At 41.2% G+C, this 21,701-nt stretch overlaps 1 protein-coding gene and 1 long non-coding RNA gene across 3 annotated transcripts in view; one reads left to right on the forward strand and one right to left on the reverse strand.

Moving 5' to 3' along the window:
• LOC109204193 (uncharacterized) overlaps nt 1-21,701 on the forward strand; it is a 242,564-nt gene that overhangs the window by 122,321 nt on the left and 98,542 nt on the right. The gene's annotated exons all lie outside the window — the stretch shown is intronic.
• On the reverse strand, nt 6,964-13,276 carry LOC112848199 (uncharacterized). Its single transcript, XR_003222175.1, has 2 exons — nt 12,761-13,276; nt 6,964-7,366 (listed from the first exon to the last, which is right to left on the reverse strand). It is a non-coding gene; the product is annotated as an uncharacterized LOC112848199 (long non-coding RNA).

Consider the following 21,701-nt stretch of genomic DNA (forward strand, 5'->3'; position numbering starts at 1 on the left):
TTTTACAATAGTAGAGGGACAAACTAAAACGGGTTTACTGTAGTAGATAGTGAGAAAGTTATCTGTGCAGGACAACTAGCATGTTTTATATTTGCTTGAGTAGCAGAGATGCTAGCTTTAACGGAAGTGTGTAAAGCTGCAGAGAAATAAGATGTTACAATATACACTGATAGCCAGTATGCATTTGCTACATTACATTTCTTCGTGGTACAGTGGGTGAGATGAGGTGTGACAGCCTCTACAGGGAAACCTGTAGAACATGCCAAACTCTTGCAAAATCTGCTGGAGGCAGTGTTATTACCCAGTAGAATTGCCGTTTGTAAATGTGTAGCACACATGTGAGGGAAAGATCCAGATGCATTAGGGAGTGCTTTTGCAGATAAGATCGCGAAAGAGGCAACTTTAGGAGAACATGGTGTTAACGTTTTAGCAGTGCAACGCCAGCAGACGTTGGCTATTATGCGGGATGCACTGGTAGACATGCAGGGCCACTCATCTACTGCAGGGAAACAGTTGTGATTTACAGTAGGAGCGAGCTTGCAGGATGGTGTTTGTTATCTGTGTGATAAACCAATACTGCCTTAGAATTTGTATAAGACTGCTGCTATTTTGCGCCATGGGCTTTGCCATGTCGCAACAGGAGGGAGATAATGAGTAGTTTATACTTTAAGATTAAATACCCTTAAAAAAAATTTTGCAGGTCATGTATGATATGTTGCAAGCACAATTCTCGGGGTAATTTGAGACCTAAGAGAGGGAAATTCCCCAGACCCTGTCACCCATTACAAATCATTCACATGGATTATAGAACTGTCCAACTGTAATAACTATAAGTACTGTTTAGTGATAGTGTGTCCTTTTTCAAAGTGGGTAGAAATTGTACCAACTAGGGAAGCAGATGCCATTTCGGTTGCCAAAGCAATATGTAAGAATATCATCCCGGAACACTGGATTCCCGAGACCATTTATAGTGATAATGGTCCACATTTTGTAAATGAAGTGATTAGATTAATGGCACAACATCTAGGGATAACACTAAAACATCATTGTTCATATCACCCACAAAGTGCAGGGTTGATAGAGAACTAATGGAATAGTAATGTTAAGACTTTGGAAGAGACACGCAGGACATGGTTAGACTGTGTAGAATTAGTTAGGAGGTATACGAATGTACATGAGGATTACTCCAACAGAGAATGGTCTGACTCGTTGAGATTATATATGTTAGAGCATTTAGAGTTCTAGTCTTCTGTAGTGATGATAGGAGAGCAGAAGAGAGAGCATATTAGCAGATTAGATGCTTAAAATGTTTAAAAGTAAAGAAGTCTTGAGAACAAATGATCTGCCAGATGATTCTGTTTCTCCGCAGGAGCAGAGTCTGAAGTCTGGAGATTGGATGTTAATAAGGCCATGGAGAGGAAGTGCTGGTCCAGTCCACGGTGGGAAGGTCCATATCGGATGCTGCTGACGACGACAGGTAGGAAGACCGGGTACAAAGCCTCCAGGGCCCCTCGTCTTAATCCGGTGAAGAAACCAACTGAGCCACAGGTACTCATCAGAATGGCTGGGAATGTGCTGTGCGCCTTCTTGTGCCTGTGGACCCAGAGTGGGATGACAGGAGCGCACTGGGACAGAGCAAACCACACCCAGTACCCACATGGGGTTTTCAACCAACTATTGGTGGCAGTTTGTGAACACAACCGCTCACATAAAGAACGAGACCAGTGGTTATGCTTGTGATGCCACTGTCTACACATTCTTCTGGACTGTGGCCATATAGCATCACTGAGAGTGAGACAGTTTGTTGGTTGCCGTAGCAACACATCCAGGAGTAAACATACTTGGAACATTGCCAACTTTTCAACTTCTGAACCTGAATGGACGGTTGATTCACCAGTAGCCGGGAAGGTGAACTGCTCTGGTACGACAGACCTGCTAGTCCGACTCCAAGTATCTGACTTGCTGCAGGACATTGAACAGCTAAATGAACTGGAAATAGGCCAGTTGCTTATGTGTATGAAGGGCAATGGATTAGTCCAAGTTGGAGATTTACCATGAAATCTGAGCAACGTCACCTATTCTTTGTGTCCTCTGCAAGAAGGATGCAAACAGAGAAGCCTTTTGTCTACATTTACATCATGAACACTTCTAAGCTGGTTGAGGTTGTGAGCCAAGAAGATCAAAACACCTTGATCCAATTTCCTTTACAAAGGTTTTCCTGTGGTGACAACAGGACAGGAGAAGTTGTAAATGCGGATAATTTACCAGTTGACTCTAACCCCCACAGGATGCCTATAGTGAGAAGATCTGGGGGTGTTGATAGGAGTCATAAAGAAGGGTGTTGACCAGGCTACAGCTTTGAAGTTAGCTGAGAGCCACATGGACAAACAATAAAGTCAACTGATGTGTTTGAATGCCTATGTCTGTATACAGTTGTATTGTAGTGACATATGATTTTTGAGAATGTTGATTCTTCTTGTTTGACTGTTACATTCAGTTGTTTACTTGCAGGAATACAATGAATCGCACGACAGGAATAGATGCACCACAAGGCTGGATAACTTGGTGAATGTCTGGTCCTTGGTGGCATCTTCTTTTGAAAATATTAATTCCTGTTTTTGGACTGTTGACACTGATTCGCTTACGTATAGGATGTAGTTTACTGTGTATGAGATCAATGAGAAGCAGGTTAACTGCTTACATGTATTAACTGTGAACTTTTGCATCGATAGAAGGTGAATGAAGAGGAGTTGTGTATAAATGAAATCTACACTGACATTGTCCAAACAAAGGGTGCATAAGTTGAAATTTAAGTATATACAATGACAAAAAGGGGGGAAATGTTAGGTCTAATTGTTGAATGTTGCCATTGTGTTTCTTAAATTTGTACAGTCTTAGTTCAAGCAGTATTATCAAAGCCATTCCTTTGATCCTGAGCACCTCTAACCACTTTGTGTTGGGGGAGGTTTTATTGTAGATACATCCTATCTGAAAGATCTGTTTCTTGTGTTGTAAGCTTCCTGCTTTTACGACCCTTTGGTCAGCAGGAGGTCTCTCTCACACACACACACACACACACACACACACATTCCTACTTACATATAAAGGTTCACACACATATACATATACCTTAGAACCATGTGGGCGTTGCTTTGCTGTGTTTTGTGTGAACTGTCTCTCAATAAAAGGCAGCGAGAGGAGGCCGGATTTGGGGTCATTTCCATGCTGGACATAGATGAGGCCTCCCTTGCGCAAGTAATCGATCGATCGCTGACTGTCTTGTTTTCATTCATGATGAATAAGTCTCTAGAATTAGCGGGGTTTGTGGGAACAGACCCAACACAGGGTTTAGACTTTAAGATTTTTCAAAATGTATCTAATATTTTAATGAATAATTATCATTACCAGTAATTATTTCAGTTTATGATACTATTGTGGCAGTATACGAGTGACAGTAATATAAAGTAAGTAAAAAGTAAGTAAGTAAAATTTATTTATATAGCACTTTTTAAAACAGGAAGTTATTCACAAGTACTTCACATGGGAATAAAAGCATATCAATCGAAACAATAAAACAGTATAAAGAGGGTATAGTAGCATATCCAATAAAACAGTTTGCTACACATGAATATTACCTAAATGCCTGTCTAAACAGATTGTAGCTTCTTTTAAAAAACAGCTCAAAACCAGAGTTGATGGTGCGTAGCGGGGGAGGTAAACTGTTCCACAATATTGGAGCCAGGGTTTGAAAAGCACAATCCCCCTTCATTTTCAAACAGGTCCGTGGAATGGTTAGAAGACCACTATCAGTGGACCTAAGGATCCGGTATGGAGAGTACGGTTGGAGAAGCTCAGTGATATAAGTGGGGGCCTCACCTTGTAGGGACATGAATGTAAGAGTGAGGATTTTAAACTGATATCTATACCCAACCAGAAGCCAGTGCAAGGATTTTAACACAGGGGTGATATGGGAGAATTTATGACTGTGGGATAAAAGCCTTGCTGCGGCATTTTGGACCGCTTGGAGGTGATTTAGGGAAGCCTTAGGCAGACAAGAAAAGAGTGTGTTACAGTAATCTAAAGGAGAGGAGATGAAGGCATGGACAAGCATCTCCAGTTCTACAATAGCCCTGAGTTTGGCAATGTTTCTTAAATGAAAAAAGCAGGAGCGGGTCACAGACTTGATATGAGCGTCAAAAGACAGAGGTTGATCAAAAATTATCCCAAGATCAGTTCGATATGCGATCGTTGTAAACTTGGAGAAGGCTCTCTTACTCATTTGTTTTGGACTTGTCCCAAATTGTATAACTATTGGTTGAATATTTTTAACTGTTTTTCTGATATCTATAATTGCACATTAGAGCCGGACCCAATAATTGCATTGTTTGGATCTTCCTCTTCCCTTTTACACCTTAGCTCTGCTGCACAAACCACAGTTTTGTTCGGAATGGTAATTGCTAAAAAAATTATTTTGACTCTTTGGAAGACGGATATTGTACCTCAATTTAAAATGTGGCTCACAGAACTGACTGCTCTACTACATATGGAGAGAATTAGGTATATATTAGCAGACAAACTTAGTAATTTCTTTGATGTGTGGCAACCATTTTTAGATCATGTATTAAAACAAAGTCCTATTTGATCGATCACCAATAACTTAGCCTTCCACCTTAGCGTTTTATTTTTGTTTATTGCCAGTGTTGAAGCAATATTTTCGTTGTTGCAGTGTAAACTTTTGTCTTATTTGTGTGTTTTAGCCCTTGCTGTTGTGTTGTCTGTTGTTTTTTCGTTTGTTTTGCTTGTTTGTTTTTTCTTATATCAAAAATCTCAATAAATATATATATTAAAAAAAAAAAAAAAAAAAAAATTATCCCAAGATTCTGAGCGGTAGTTTTTATTGACGATGAAAAAGGACCCAGACGTTGACTAATTTTGGGCTTGATACTCTCTGGGGCAATGATCAAACACTCAGTCTTGTCTGCATTTATCTGCAAGAAATTGTTTGTCATCCAACCGTTAATCTCTTTAAGACAGTCCATTAGAGTGGATAATTTGTCTAATTCCCAGGGTTTAAAGGAGATGTATAATTGGATATCATCTGCATCCAGATGGTAGGAAATAATTTTGAAGCTGCTAATGATACGGCCTAAAGGATATATAATGAAAACAATAGGGGGCTTAGAACCGAACCTTGCGGGACTCCCCATGACAATTTAGCTACAACTGAGCGAAAGTTTCCCACCTAAGAATGTTCTATCTGCCAGAAATGAGATGAGCCATTTCAGAACAGATCCAGATATCCTTACCATATAATTTAAGCTGTGAATTAAGATCTGATGATCAACGGTATCGAAGGCCAAGCTAAGGTCCAATAGGACAAGGATTGAGCAATCACCTCTGTCCGCGGCCATCAAAAGGTCATTTGTGACTTTGAGGAGAGCAGTTTCTGTGGAGTGTGACTTTCTGAATCCCGACTGAAGTTTATCAAGAATGCTATGTTTCTCCAGTGCCTTCTTTACCTTGGACCAAACGACTTTTTCTAATATTTTAGAAAGGAATGGAAGTTTTGAGATGGGTCTGTAGCTCAACTGAAGAGTCGGATCCAGGTTCGGCTTTTTCAGCAGAGGTTGAATAACACCCTGTTTAAAGTACCTGGGGACAGAGCCAGACATCAGGGAACAGTTTATCAGTGTGACCACAGAGGGCCCAATTGTGTCAAAAACTTTGCAAAATAAAGAAGTAGGTAGGACATCAGCTGGACTCATTGAGGGTGTCATGGTCCTGAGACTGACAACCCAGTGTTTTGTGTTTGTTAATATTATCTTATGTTCTTGCTTATTCTGGTTATGTCTTTTAAGATTTGCTATTTGTTAGGTTCGGTTCGGTTTTTTGTTCTGTTTCCCTCTGTTCTCTGTCTGTAGCGCGTCTCTGATTCCAGTCTGTGCATTTCCTGTTTTATTTTGAAGGTCTGTGTTATATGTCAGTGTGTTCTGTTTGTGCTCTCCCTGTCTCATCAGTGTAATCAGCATCAGCCGTGTCTCCCAGCTGTTTCCCCTTAGTTCTGTTCACCTCGGCCGTTTCTCAATTCTGAAGTACGCGAGTACGTACTCGCGTTCTCGGTGAGTACGTACCCGCTGAGAACGCGAGCACGGACTCGCGTACCTCAGTAGTGAAACCTCTATTAATAAAAATAGTGTACATGTACATACGTGTACATACCTTAATAAAAACAAGCAGGTGAGATGTTAGAACGCTTTTATTTCTATTTTTGTGGACACTCAATACTATAGACAGCTGCTGGGGTTTCTTTAACCTGAGTAGTGAGAAGACCGCGGGGGGGGTGAAAACGATGTGCCGGGAGTCCGCTGTTGAGTTTGACAAAATGCATTCTGGGATATTTAGCTGTACCAAGTCCACACCGATGCATGCGCGATAAAACGGGCGGAGCGAGAACACATCCGGGACTTTTTCGCGTTCTCGGCTTGATGCGTACTTCGAATTGGAACAGTACTTGGTCTCCGACTGATGACGTATCACGAGTACACGAGAACGCAAGTACGCACAAGTACGCATATTGAGAAACGCCCCTCTTGTATTTAATGTCTGCGTCTTCCTTTGCGCCGCGTCATACTCTTACTTTCACTGTGTGTTCTGCTTGCTAGCCTGCCTGCCTGTTTGGTTTGTTTTTGTATTCTCAATTTAGTTAGTTTTCTGTTCTGTTGCTATCCAGCAATAAAACTGAGTGTTTTGAGTTTACGTCTGCCTCCGTGAGTCTGCCATTCCTGCCTGCCTTCACACAGCCATGACAGAGGGTTTCATTTGGGTCAGTATTTCTGATAGATCCAATCCAATCCAATTTTATTTATAAAGCACTTGTTATGGCCCGTCTAGGCGCGGCCAGACCACAACATAAAGGGTGATCCATCCCCGTCCAACCCCAAGCAGCACGTCACACACTTAATATTTTGTGACAGTGATTTATTTACAATGAGTGCAGTTAAACAAAGGAAGGGAGCATATCATAACTTCAGGGTGAACCCAAGGCCAAAACAACAAACAAAAGATAGCCTATCTCAGGAAGAAACACAACTTACCTACTCAAAAGAACTAAACCAAACGACAATCACTTTCCTCCCTGCCTAACAGAAACAGGAGAAAACTGATCAAACAAAAAGGCGGTCCACCCCTACATGCTCTTACATTAACCAACATAGTAACAGTGACACAGTGAACGGTCTGCCGGTTGGGTTGGGCCGAGGATGAATGAATGGCAGTCCCTGGTGGTCTCTTCTTATCCGCTGCCTCCCGGTCGTCAGCCAATCGGTGCGAGCCATCCACCCTGGATGCACCAACCACGGAGGAGCACCTGCACACTCAAATTTGCATATGATTACAATCCCAGTCGTAACACACTTTAAAATACCCAGCACAGGAACAAAGTGCTGTACAGACCACAAGTTAAAATAATAGAGTAACAGAAAACAGCAAAAATAAATAAAACACATAATACATAAAATTAAAACAGCCCTATATTAAAACAAAAACAAGATAAAACAGCATCGAATCACCTAAAAACAACTAAAATAAAAATAAAAACCAACATCTCACGTGGTGTCAAAGGCCAGGGTAAAGAGGTGGGTTTTCAAGAGTGACTTAAAAACAGGTAAAGAACTGGCCTGTCTAATCTCTAAAGGAAGCTCGTTCCACAGTTTTGGAGCTGCTACAGCAAAAGCACGATCTCCTCTAAGTTTACGCCCAGTCCTGGGTACATTCAGGAGCAGCTGATCAGCTGACCTGAGAGAGCGGGTGGGTGTATAAGGCTGTAGCAGCTCAGAGAGATAAGATGGGGCTAGGCCATGGAGAGCTTTAAAAGCAAATAAAAGAATTTTAAATTGAATCCTAAAAGAAATGGGCAGCCAGTGAAGTGAAGCTAAAAATAGGGGAAATGTGCTCAAACTTTCGAGTGCCAGTTAAAAGACGGGCTGCGGCATTTTGCACCCTCTGTAGTTGGGTAATATATGATGCGCTGACCCCAATATAAAGTGCATTACAGTAATCCAGCCGAGTGCTAACAAAGGCGTGGATCACTGTCTCAAAGTGCTGCCGTGAAAGAATTGACTTTATTTTTGCCAGCTGCCTGAGGTGAAAGAAGCTAGATTTTACCACTGCCTTAATTTGATTATTAAACTTCAGATCACAGTCCACTTTGACCCCCAGGTTTGTGACAGTTGGCTTAACATACTGGGCCAGGGAATCTACATACACATTGGGGGTCTCAGTGGGGCTACCAAAAACCATCACCTCTGTCTTTTTATCATTGAATTTTAAGAAGTTAACAGACATCCAAGCCTTAATGTCATCGAGACACTGAAGTAATGGCTGTGTAAGGTATCTGCCTTTTTTTCTTTAAAGGGACAGATCTGACAGTCATCAGCATAAAAGTGGAAAGCAATGCCGTGCTTTCTCAGTACAGAACCAAGAGGAAGCAGATATAAAGAGAAGAGGAGGGGGCCTAGAACTGAGCCCTGTGGGACACCACACAAGAGGGGAGCGGAGGACGACACATAGTCACCAAGACTGACACAGAAAGTTCGCCCCGCCAAGTAAGACCTGAACCACTCCAGTGCTGTTCCCCTAATGCCCACCCAGTGCTCCAAACGAGAGAATAAAATGGCATAATCCACGGTATCAAACGCAGCTGTCAAATCTAAAAGCACAAGAACAACACAGTCCCCAGCATCAGTCGCTAAAAATATGTCATTAAAAACGTTTAAAAGGGCTGATTCAGTGCTGTGAAAGGGTTTAAAACCAGGTTGGAAAATCTCTAACACATTTTGCTTTTCCAGGAAGGCCATTATTTGGCTGTAAACTACCTTTTCAAGAATTTTGGAGAGAAAAGGTAGTTTGGAGATAGGCCTGTAATTTTGCAAGAACTGTAGGATTAAGAGCAGGTTTTTTAAATCAGGGGTTTGACTACTGCATGTTTAAAATCTTTAGGGACAACACCTGACATCAGACTATGGTTTACCAGCTCAAGAACCAAAGGCCCAACTGTAGGTAACACCTCTTTTAAAAGTTGAGGAGGGACAGCATCATTTGGAGACCCTGCAGGCTTAAGATGACAAACAGTCTCCTTTAAAAAGGACAGAGTCACAGGCTCAAACCTGTCAAAGACAGCAGAGCAGGAAGCAGAGACTGAGAGGTCATGAGCACAAGGAGAGATTTGAGCCCTTGTGGAGGAGACCTTCTCAATAAAAAAAAGTGTAAAAAGTTTTCACAGGCTTCTGATGAGGGCTCGATACTGTCAGTATATGGTGCACTAAGAACAGAGTTAACAGTTTTAAATAAAACATGCGGGTTGTGACAGTTTGACAAAATAATGTCAGATAAGTGTTTTCTTTTGGCATCTTTTACAGTTCTTTGATATTGACGCCAACAGTCCTTCAGCATCTGGAATGACACACTTGTAGTTTGTCCTTTTTCCACTTGCGCTCAGCTCAACGGCAGTCACGTCTGACAGCTCGGGTCATGTCGTTCAGCCAGGGCTTAGATTTAGCTTTAGGCAGTCTGGTTTTTAACCGAGCGACAGTGTCCAAAGCAGTCCGACAGGTGGAATAAAACCATGAGCTCAGATCCTAAGTCTGGCTGCATAAAAAAATCCAGGATCTGACAGATCTGGTCAAAGACTGTTGAAAAGTGTTCAGCAGTGGAGGAGTTAAAAACACGACAGCGCTGAGCAGCAGCGCGAGGTTTAACTGAGGCACAGGCAAGAGGAACTTCAAACATCACAGGACTGTGGTCAGAAAACACAGCATCACAAATCTCTATGTTAAAAACAGAAAAACCATGAGATAAAACAAGATCAAGTGTGTGTCCACGTTCATGTGTGGGACCTGTCACACATTGCATCAGATTAAACGAATCAATAAGGTTTAAAAAGCCCTTCGCCATGGGCATATCTGGACAACACACGTGAATATTAAAATCACCAACAATAAGAACACGATCATATTTTGGCATGAATTCAGCCAAGAAGTCAGCAAAATCACTCAAAGTCCTTATTGTATTTTGGAGGCCGATAAACCACCGCACACAACACTGTGTGAGAGCAGCCCAACTAAAACACAGACAGTTCAAAGCTGGTGAACGACGGGATTGATAGCTGCTTACATTTGAAATGACTTTTAAAGATCGTAGCTATTCCTCCTCCTCGGCCCAACATACGCGGGGAATTAAAATAGCAGCAATCGCCAGGTAGAAGATCTTAGAAGATGCTGCACTCACCGGCGCTCAGCCACGTCTCGCACACACAGAGAAAATCCAGTCCTCGGGATGTGAAAAAAATCCTTCAGGATAAATGTTTTGTTCGCTAGGGACCTAGCATTTACCAGGCCAACCCTGGCGGTAAGCGGCGGATCCCCGTCGCTAGCCATCTTAGAAGCCCGACACAGAGGCCGCAGGTTCCGCAGATTCACACCACGCCGGCGGGGACGAGGAGAGCAGGGTTTTCGGGACTGGAACATCCCATCCAGGCCAATGACAGGCCAGTACCAGCCAGGCACAGACAGGATCCAACGATTGCCGAGAGAAACAGAAGTTTAGCACCGCTCCTTGTTTATACCTTAAATAAGCTTTCAGCTTCACCAGGAAGCCAGCCCGGCGACGGCACTTATGCCGGAGTGGTGGATCTGGAACACGGCACAGGTGAGCCGGGATCTCCGATATTAGCGGGGGCAGAGTTTTATGTCCAGCTTGGTTCCACTTTGCCCAGCCTTTGGCAGAAGGTCGGAGATCCAGTAGGGTTAGGCGATCATACAGCAAGAGAGAGTTGGCATTTATTACAATAGTCATTAAAATCAAAACAAACAAACAACACTGGCAGTGACAGACGGCAAGCCACACACACCGGTGCCATCTTGAATTTCTTTAGATCTTCTAAAGAAACTGGGTGAAAGGATTCCATAATTACAGGCTGTGGAAGACCATGGTTGAAGGGACTATCTGAGGGAGCTAAGTTTCCTCTTAGGTCACTGATTTTGTCTTGGAAAAATCTTAGAAAGTCATTGCAGTCCTTATCTGAAAAGACAGGTGTACACGGAGTTAGGGGGGAGACTATGTTATTTACTGTGTCGAACAGAACTTTAGGATTTCTTTTTTTTTTTACTGCAAGTATTTTCGAGAAATAAGTGTCTCTCGCATCTTTCACCATGTTGTTGAAGGTAGATAATAGTTCTTTTATGTGGAGCTTATGAACCTCAAGTTTTGTGACTTTCCACAGGCGCTCAGTTTTATGGCAAATTCGCCTAAAGCTGCGAAGAGCTTCTGTGAACCAGGTCAGGGATTTAATAGTGCTGCCTTTCCTGATTTTAAGAGGAGCCACTTTATCTAGAATTTTTTGACATTGCGAATTAAAGGAGGCCACATGCCGTTCTATATCATCGGTTTCAAGTAAGTTATTATCAAACAATTCCACATATTGTTCCACTGCAGAGTCAGTAATTAATCGTGAATGCTTCACATGAACCGAGGGAAGTGTAACACAAATAAAGGAGAGATCAAATAAAAGATTTATGATCACTAATAAATGTCCTCACGACAAACTGGACCAATATCCAGACCCAGTGATGGCTGTGTGTTGGCCCAGTCACATGTTGGGTAAAGTTAAAAGAGCCTAAAAGACGAAGAAATTCAGAAGCACCGTGGCATAAGCTGTCATCAACGTGCAAATTAAACAAAACAAAAGACAAGTAGCATACGTCCAGAAACACAAGAAAACAGACCAACAGAAAACCAAACTAGATCTAACATGAGTCCACAAAAAGTTCAGGGGATCAACCCGGAGGTCGACAGCACAAAAATCTGGCTGACAGAACTGAAGACTGAGCACATGGCGGCTGGGCGGCTCACTGAGCACAGGACTGAACTACAGGCTGGACTGACGGCAGAAACCTAGCAGGCTCTACTTTCTCCAAGGGTCCAGAGGTGGCAACTGACAAACTCAGCCTCTGGACAAGCCCTGGGGAGAATCTCCGTCTCTATGTAGCCTGACTGGGCCGAAAGGTGCACTAACCTTGTGTCGTCTAACTCAAAACTCCCAGACTCTGAGCTCCCTGATTCAGAGTTGAATACTTCTGAGTCCACTGACTCAGAAATCAGAGTTGTTTCAATTAACAGACACAGGCTCAACAGATTCTAAGCTCATAGGTTCAAAGCTAACTGTGGCAGAGCTAACAGTCTTGAACATAGCGGAACAGATCTTAGTCTTCTCAGTTTCAAAATCAAGCAGAGAGGTAACACCAGATTTCTTCTCAGAGAGAGGCAGCTTGGCAGCAAAAACAGTCTTAAAAATGGCAGTCAACATAGAAGAACTCCTCTGAACTTTCCTGATCTTAGTGAGTGAATTTGTTCTGATGGCAGAGTCTATCTTACTCACTGCGGCGTTCTGTGCTGCTGGTCCAATAGCAGCCTCCTCGACCAGTGCCGCAAGAGAGAGTGGAGGTGTGGTGGGGTGATGATGGCGAGGGCGCTGTTTCTTCCTTAAGGGAGGATCAAGTGATTTGGCTATAAACATCGACGGGAAAGGCCGCTGATGCTGAGAATACCAAGCGGCAAGAGCTTCCAGGAGGGCATCTGAATTTTCTTTGCCCGGACCACTCATGCCAAACAGTTCAAAGCGAAATCTGGCTCTCAGAGCTGTTATTATTTGTTTTAATCTTTTAATGTCCAAAAAAGTGACGGTGAAGTTATCAAAAAACACTACCTCTGGAAGCCTCTTGTAGTGATCCGCAGTGTGAATTATGCGCCGGCAATAATCCCACAGCTGCGCAAGATACTCCCTCTCTGAGGCAAAACGTGAGTCTGCTGGATCCATGCTGGTCGCGTCAATCTATCAGGGCTCTGTGTGTGGGCAGGCGGAGGTGAGGATCCAAATGCAGGACTCATGGAGACTGAATTGCAACTGAAAACCACAGCTTTATTGCTGGTGATAAACAAAACATGAACTGAATAATGAACGCTGAGAATGGAAACAAATAGGCACAATCTGAGGGTACGACACAACACTGACACAAAGAAACACGGGGCTTAAATACACTGAGGAAGTCATCAAGGAATTAGAGACAGAAGGGGAACACAGCTGGGAGGAATGAGACCTAACGAGACAGGGGGAGTGAAGCTAGAAACACTGACATCAGACATAACCCTTCAAAATAAAACAGGAAACAATTCACAAAGACACAGACTAAGAAACACGGACTTTACACAGAGGGAACTCACGGGCAGAGAAGACTAAGCACAGAACTAAACCTAAACTAAACATGAGGGCACGAAAACAAAACTTAAGAGCTAAACCCTAAACCAGAATAAACTGAAACATAGATTTATAATAATAATCAAAACAGGATAACTAAAGAATCTGAACATAAATCATAATACAGAAGAATACCAAACACATAAGAAACTGAAAATGCTGGGTCAAAATGACCCAGAACCGTGACAGGTTGGGCTCAACGTCAGTTAATTTATTAATAACAAACCCTTCTTAGAAATACTGTCAATGCGGACTCTTTGCTGTGCTACTCATCCAGAGTAAGACTACATTACTGTGACTTGTCCATTGTTACTCTGGATGAGTAACACTACATTATAACACAGATATACAACAACATTTAAATGTCTAGCTCAGCAGAAGGCTACCAGGTTGTTCTTCAAAGTGAGATCTGCTGTTTGGAAATTCTTCAGATCAAGTGCAAGTTAGGTTAACCAAGAAGAAATGCTGTACAGATGTGTCTGCACTGCAAAGAACACAATTAACTTATTTCACCGCCTGAAAACACACCACAAACTGAAGTATACTCCATACATGAAGGTAAGAATAAAAAACATTGCAGTGGTTGCTAAAATCAATCAATTGTTCAACATGAACTCAAATGTCTATAAAAGCGAGGCTATTACAGTACATAGTACATAAGGATATCCATCCAGCTCACAAAGACACACTGAAATATGATGTGGCCAAACACATCTTTGGCCAACTCAAATTCCATCTGGCCATAGATGTGTTTCCAATAAGCATGGTGAGAAATTAATGTTTCAAGAAAATAGTCAATTAATTAGACAAAAGATATGTTATCCCCCTCCAATTTTGTGTGCCATGGCCTGCCATCCTAAATAAAGTGATGGGCAAGTATTTTCACCACAGGCACTCTGATGAGCCTGGTAGGTCACCAGAATGGGGTGATACTGTCATGTTGCTTCAGTCCTCCTGTGCTGACTCACCATTTTCTTTTTGTCTTTGTCCTCTATTTGTGTGAATGAGTTTTGTGTGTGTTAAATAACTTGGCCTGTTTCAGAGACAAGACTTTGGTTCCCTCCCTTCAGTGCCACGCACTATAAGCCACTTAGTTTGTTATTCTATGCAGAAAGTACTGGTTGTTGGACAGAAAGAGAGGTCTTGCATTCTTTGGAAAATTTGTGAAGCGAAGGAGATGTGAATTTGCATATTCTGTAAGTTTTGATCCCCCAGCATTTTATTTGAAAATAAAAGCAAATAACAAGATACCAATGTGCAAGAAATCCCCATGAGCTAAAAACACTCAATTTCAGAAAGTTATTTATCTATTTTACCTATTGTATAGTTATGATTTCAGTGAGAGGGGAAGGTCATGTATTCACACAGCTTTAGCTGTGAGCACTGAAACCTCACCCACCCGCTGTTTAAACTTTGTGTATACAAAGACTAGAATATGAGAAGACAGTTAGTCTAAGGGGGAAAGGGAATAAAAGGGCTTGTTTCAGACAGAGAATAAACTGGGAGCTTGTACCAGTTAAATGATAAAGGATTAAACTGTAAATTATCCAAAGTTATTCTTGCAGAGTCCAGTAAAAATGACCATAACAACTCCCTTTTAATAACCTGACCTAAATTTTGTTAGATTTAATAAAAATTTCTATTAACAAGGTAGGCATGATGTGTATTTCAGGAAGTAATAATACTTGAGCTGGAACACTAAAGCCTACATCATTGTCATTATTCAGTAATTTCCTCTATTAACAAATCTTCTGGCACAGTCTTTCACCCCTGTCAGGATGCTTTGACATTGTTATTAAGTAATGCAAAAGTGTCTGTGTCCACTCTTTGTCACGGAAATGTAGGTTCCATCAACTACAGGACTACAACAAATATGCTCCAATCCCAATCTATGGAAAGCAGAAATGTATGAGAAGCCACTTTATAGTTGTACCAGCCACTTTATTTCCAATAATAAAGACCCACTTAAAAATGACATTTCCATTACTGAGCTCCCAGAACGAAGAGCTGAAAGAGCCTATCCAATTAATCAGAGAGCATTACAAGACTCACACAGGCTCTTTTTGAGAGAGGGCTGAAGAACACTGAATGAGGCAGCTTGTAGAAAGTGACAGAGAGCACAGCATCTCTAACAGCTCCACAAAGACTCCTGACAGCTCACTGTTCTGTGTGCTTTTAGTAAACAGAAAAGAGATTTAAAGCTGTAAAAGTGATATATACAGGAACATACTGAAAGTCAGATTCCACTGCGTGTTGTGCGATGCAACATGGCAACAAAATATATATAATCATATTTATGCTTGAAATGGCAATCAGTGTTTGTTGTTTTTCCCCTCTCTGTACACCAGAAACTTATTACAGTGTTGAACTGCATTTTCAGGCAAAAAAGGAATCAAACAAAAATCAAAAGCATGTTTATCAAAAGTATTGCAAACATTTGATTGCAATTGTTGCTGCTAAAGGTGGCCCAACCAGTTATTAGGTTTAGGAGGCAATCACTTTTTCACACAGGGCCATGTAGATTTTAATTTTTCCCCCCTTAAAATGCAGTTTCTAAATGAAGGTGTTTATTATTGTGTTTACTTGTGTTATCTTTGTCCAACAAATTAAAATATTTGACGAACTGAAACATTTAAGTGTGAAGAACATACAAAAAATAGGAAATCAGGAAGGTGGCAAACACTTTTTCACACCACTGTATAGGTGCTTTTATATGCTGCTTCATGCTTACCTTGGCAAACTTTTCTGCTATTTGCTGGGCTTTCATTTTGAAGCTCATCCCCTCATTAAATGGAAAGAGGGGGCCCAGAAATATTGGTATGCATCAAATACTTAATAACACCTAGTACTTTAGTCAATGTATGACCTTTAAGGAATGAAAACTTCAACGTCAAAAAAATATGGGTAATTAAATGGACTGATTCTTATATAGCGCTTTTCCACTCTCCCGGAGTACTCAAAGCACTGTATATAACATGCCTCATTCACCCAAGCACACAAGTGAAAACTAACCAACATTCACAATCCGATGAATGCATCGGAAAGCAACTTGGGGTTAATATCTTGCCCAAGGATATTTGGCATGCAGACCGGGGAAGCCAAGGACCGAACCACCAACCTTCCAATCAGTAGCTGATCTGCTCTACCACAACCACCCCTAATTTACTCACTCTTTATTAGTTAAGTCAGGATATCCATCGGAAGGCAAGAAAAACCATAAACAGTTGGACAGTCCAACACAGGGAAAACACAAAAGGACCATTATTCACAGATTTAAAGCCAATTTGGAAACACCAGTTATCCTGCATTAACATGCATGGCTTTAGAAAGCTTGAGAAAGCTGAAGTACCTTGAGAGAAAGCACACAGGCAGAGACACTCACGCAGAAAGGTTTTTCGGCAGCTGCCAGTTTCAACTCAAGGAGAGCCCTAAGAGCTCTGTATGCGTTAGTCATTATAATTCTATGTAGTTAAAAATATACACTAAAACATGACTCTTAAGACAACATTTTAAAAACACAAAGATATTTCATGAGCTCAGAGCTACAGTTAGCAATTAAGAATTAGAAATTTATAACAGTTCTTCTTGGCAGTAAATCTGGAGAGGACTTGGCGGCAGACCCATCCCGTCAGTTCCCATGTAGATCAGTGCTCTTGGAATATGACTGGGTTTAAATTTAGTGGCCCAGAGAGTAGGTCCCAAGGGTCTGTTACAGGTTACTCTAGCCTTTTTTTTTAAAGTAAGAGATATTTATAAATATGTAGATTGATACTCAGGTTTTTACCTTTAATGTTTCACAAAGGGTTAAAAAGGGAATGTCCACAATAGGTGGGTGAACAACAACTAGGGGAGCCTCAAACAGCTGACGGGGACCCTAACTTATAGGGCAACAGAAAGGTATATGAATCTGAGTTGCAGACAGCAGAGCAACATTATGGAACATTAGAACTGCTGTTTTATAACCAACAGGAGTCACAAGATGAGCAAATATCAGATGAACAACAAGATGAGCAAGGATGCACAAAGAGGCATGTTGGCTCCAATATTAATATACACTGTAAAATCTAATTAGTTTCCAGAACTCAAAAAAATTATGGAAACTCGTTGCCTCAAAAAAATTGAGTAAAGCTTAGCTAAAAATGACTAAATTAGGACAACTTGTTTATTTTGAGTACTCTGTACAAGCTCATTTGTTCCCAGAACTCAAAAAAATTGGATCAAGTTTACGTAAGATGACCAAGTTTGGGCAACTTACTCATTTTGAGTACACTGTACAGCCTTGTTAGTTCCCAGAACTCAAAAAAATTATGGAAACTCGTTGCCTCAAAAAAACTAAGTAAAGCCTACTTAAGATGACTGTTAGGACAACTTATACATTGCAAGTCTGCAGCATTAAGAATAACTTGATATCTCTGACTGTGCAATACTACACTGTAAGACCGAATAGTAATAGTTTGATAAATGAAATGTGTTCCAACTACTTAAAAAACTGTTATAAGTTCATACACCTTTATTTTTTTGAGTAGTTTGAACAAGTTTGTTTTTTCAAATTATCAGTACTTGAATATATTGATTAGTTTCTGACATTGCCCTCAAATAATTTGAGTTTTAACACTGACGTCACTTACGTGCCTACGTACGTACGTACGTGCGCCACCTGTTTCTTTATGAAGTGCTGGCAACCATCTTGGATTCCTCGCTTCGAGTGCGAATGCCTGCTCATTACTCTGAAAGAAACTTGTGAAACGTCAATATCCAAACAGAAATAAAAACATTTGTGAAGGGTTTATTTGGCGGCATTGCCTTTGACGCTGAATAAAGGAGGACGTGCTGTGGTATGTTACGGACTTTTGAACTGGAACAGCTAACGCTCTGCACTTGGCTAGCTGCATTTACCGCCTTTGCAGCATCTTCAGGAGCGCTTTTGTGGTACGTTTTATTTTTTCTGAAGCTATAGTTCTCTGTTTTAATATGGTTTTTTATCGTCATAAATGTACAACTGTAGCAGGCATTTAAGAATTACATGCATGAGTCGTTTTATCCATGTCGCCTTGGCCCCAAAGTGTTTTGCATGAATTATGCTAATAAGCTCACATTTAGCATAACACAGAGGTTCCCAAAGTGTGGGGCCCCCATTGCAGGGGGGCGCGGTATGAAAAGAAAAAAAAAAAGAGCGCTTGGACTGTGGACAGGTTTTTGACGGGGCTCCCACATAAACGCAAAGCAGGAGATGAAGCATCGCCAAATATGTTTCCAAACCAACTTCCTTCCAAGCCAAAGACAGGAAAATATGGTGAAGCATATCTTCCCTTTGGCTTCACCTGCACAAGTGCCGAGGTAGGTCTCCCCTGCAAAATTAGTTTCCCTGCGTCAGGAGCAGGCGCTGGGCTCTCCAAATCACGGACAAACAGTATCCCACAGCTGTTTATGTGTTTAAACCCATTTTGCACAGAGAGACATTTTTGAAAAATGTATTGACAGCAATGTTGAATATTATTACACAGGAAAAAAAAACAACTACACGTAAAATAATTACACCATGACGCCTCTGCCTTTCTAAATGGAGGGAAAATAACGTGTGTATATTGTAAGCCTGTAAAACCTGAAGATAGTCAGATTAACAGTAACAGTATTTTGTCTCTATCTGCCATTCTGCAATTCATCTCATGTAAACAATAACGTGGCGCACAGCGTGATGTGAAAAGAGGCACATACCTTTGACGTTGCGTGATGAACTCTGTAATCCTCGTCCACACATAAACGCAAAAAAGGAGTTTTAAATAATCTCCGTTTTCGGTGAATCGCAACGCCGTTTACGTGTTGACGAAAGGCCCAAACGCATAGAAACAGCTGAGTTTTCAAAAATACCCGTGTAGGTGTGGACGCAGCGTAAACGAGTTAGTAGTATCCCAGATAGCAAGGAAACATTGAAACAATGTTGAGTCAATATCAGGCGACGTCATTGAAGCAACGTTGAAGTGTGACGTTGACCCAACGTCACTCTTGCACCCATTTTTAACGTTTTTTGATGTTGAATCAATGTTGAAACCTGACATTGATTCGACGTTATATTTTCGAATACTGTTGACATTGAAACAATGTCAGATTCTGATATTGAAACACTGTTGAGCTATGGTGTTGATTTTCCACCTCTTTCGCACAGTTGTTTTTTATTAAAACAACAGTTAAATCATGACTGGTAATCTACTTTCTTTATAGTTATTTTAACCAATACTAAACTACTGCATGTTTCCATCAATACTTAAACCACCTAAACACATAATTGCACTTATTCCTCAAACTGGACACCCTTTATAAAAATCAAATGTCTCACAATGTAACATGTCAATATTAATATCCTAAAATAAGAAAGCATTGCATGTGATGTAACAGGGAAAAAAAAAAACTAAACAAAAAAAGGTCAATAGACATGTTTCGTTTGCTAAATACTTTATTAAAACACAGTTTTCTATTTACATTTATATTTTAACATAACTTTGTAGTTTTTACTCCGGGATGGGGACGGATGATGTGCGTCCTGCGCCACCCAAACGGTCTGGGGCGTATCGGAGCCATTTCTGCACTGCCTGTGCAAAGACAAACTCTGACATAGAGTTTGCCCCTAACTGCTGCGTCAGGCCATCTAGGACAAAAATACACACACACACAAACAAAAAAAGTGAATTAGAGCACATGAATAAGCTCTTGTTATCTGTCTTCAGCAGGGAGAAAGTATGTAAACTCCTAGGCTGATAAACATGAAAGTCACCAGGCGTAAATCTGCAAACTGCCGCATTTGATTCCCAAAGAGCTATGAGCGGAAAAAGTGATAAGTCTTAGCATGGTGTGCCGTGCATCCTTTAAAACAAAATAAACATGGGGTCCTCGGGCTGTACAAACTACAACCCAAGGACTAAACAAGCCAAAGACCAAAGACTCCATCTCCAGATTAACCAGACATGAAAGTCTTGTTATTAAAAAAGACAAAGTAATATAGCAAAAAACGGACATAGGACATGTGAAACACACCCAGCAGATCAATTGATCCCTTTATTGTTCACTTTAGGCTCATAAAACTACAATAAACGGTAAAACTTACCAAATATGCATCTGCACAGCGCAGTATCTTTAAATGCCCTTTTTTGCTTCGTCTGGTCCTTTGTTTTTTTCCCTGCCCAGTTTAGTACCAAGGCCAGCTCGTTTGTGATGGCATAAGCCATTACACGGCGGACTTGCACCTCCAGTGTGGTCCCTCCAATCAAGGCAAAGCGTCTCACCTATAGACACATTTTAAGAGATGGAATTAGCGTGTCTCATGTCTTAAATGTGTATGCAAGTGCTTGTGTGTATGCCGTTGTTATGCATTTAAATCACATCTGACAGCTATTACACTTTATAGTTACAAAGTGTACATAAGCTTTATATACTTACCATTGCCTTATTTGCCTCTTGCGATTGAAGAGCTGCCTCTGTATTGTTTAGCTCCTCAATGTTGTGCAAGGGCAAATCCAAAGGGAGTACCCCAGCATCTACCGATTCATTGGAGCTGGTATTGCGGATGGCTCTGACCTCCTCACGGAGTTCGTTAAGAGATCTCGTCAGGTCTGACAGCATAATTAACATCTTTTGTGAGGTCGCATCTGTTTCAAAGAACAATTCCAGAAAGATTAATGGCTTAAGCAGTGAGAGGCGAAAAACTAATATATCCATAAGTGATGGTGTAACATTCTGCATTCAAGTATTAGTTGTTTTAACTGCTAAAAGTGTTTGCTAGTTTTTGCCTGTCACATATATATGATATTTGTATATGTAGCTTGCCATCACCAGTGCGTGAATGTGTGTGTGAATGGGTGGATGACTGAATGTGTAAAGCGCTTTGGGGTCCTTAGGGACTAGTTAAAGCGCTGTACAAATATAGGCCATTTACCATTTATACCATGTAAAATCTGAAATTCCAAGATGTTCGAACTTGCCTTGTAATAGTGGCCTCACAGAGTCTCTGGAATCTACAGAAAAACAAATCACAACAAGATGACATTCAGGAGTATAAACTGGTGTTTTGAAGATAAGTGCACAATGACACTGTGATTTAGCTTTAAAACAACTTTAAAAGCATACCATCTATAGGGAAGGCCTCAACATCAGACTCTGCATGCTGGGGAGATTGCAAAGCTGTGTCGTTTGGAGTGTTCTGCCGGAGTGGCGAAAGGTGCCGGAAGCTGGGAGGGGCATTATGATGCCTGCTGTCAGTGGGCTGGGGGGAAGACTGCGGAGTGGTGAGGGCTGTTTAGAAAAAGATAAATTTTTTAAAGTATTTAAGAATACAGACAACTTGTCCAAAAAGTTTCCATGTGTCACACACAGATATGTACACAGACACTAGACATTATTT

This window comes from Oreochromis niloticus, linkage group LG11 (genome assembly GCF_001858045.2).
Source record: "Oreochromis niloticus isolate F11D_XX linkage group LG11, O_niloticus_UMD_NMBU, whole genome shotgun sequence".
Taxonomy (NCBI): domain Eukaryota; kingdom Metazoa; phylum Chordata; class Actinopteri; order Cichliformes; family Cichlidae; genus Oreochromis; species Oreochromis niloticus.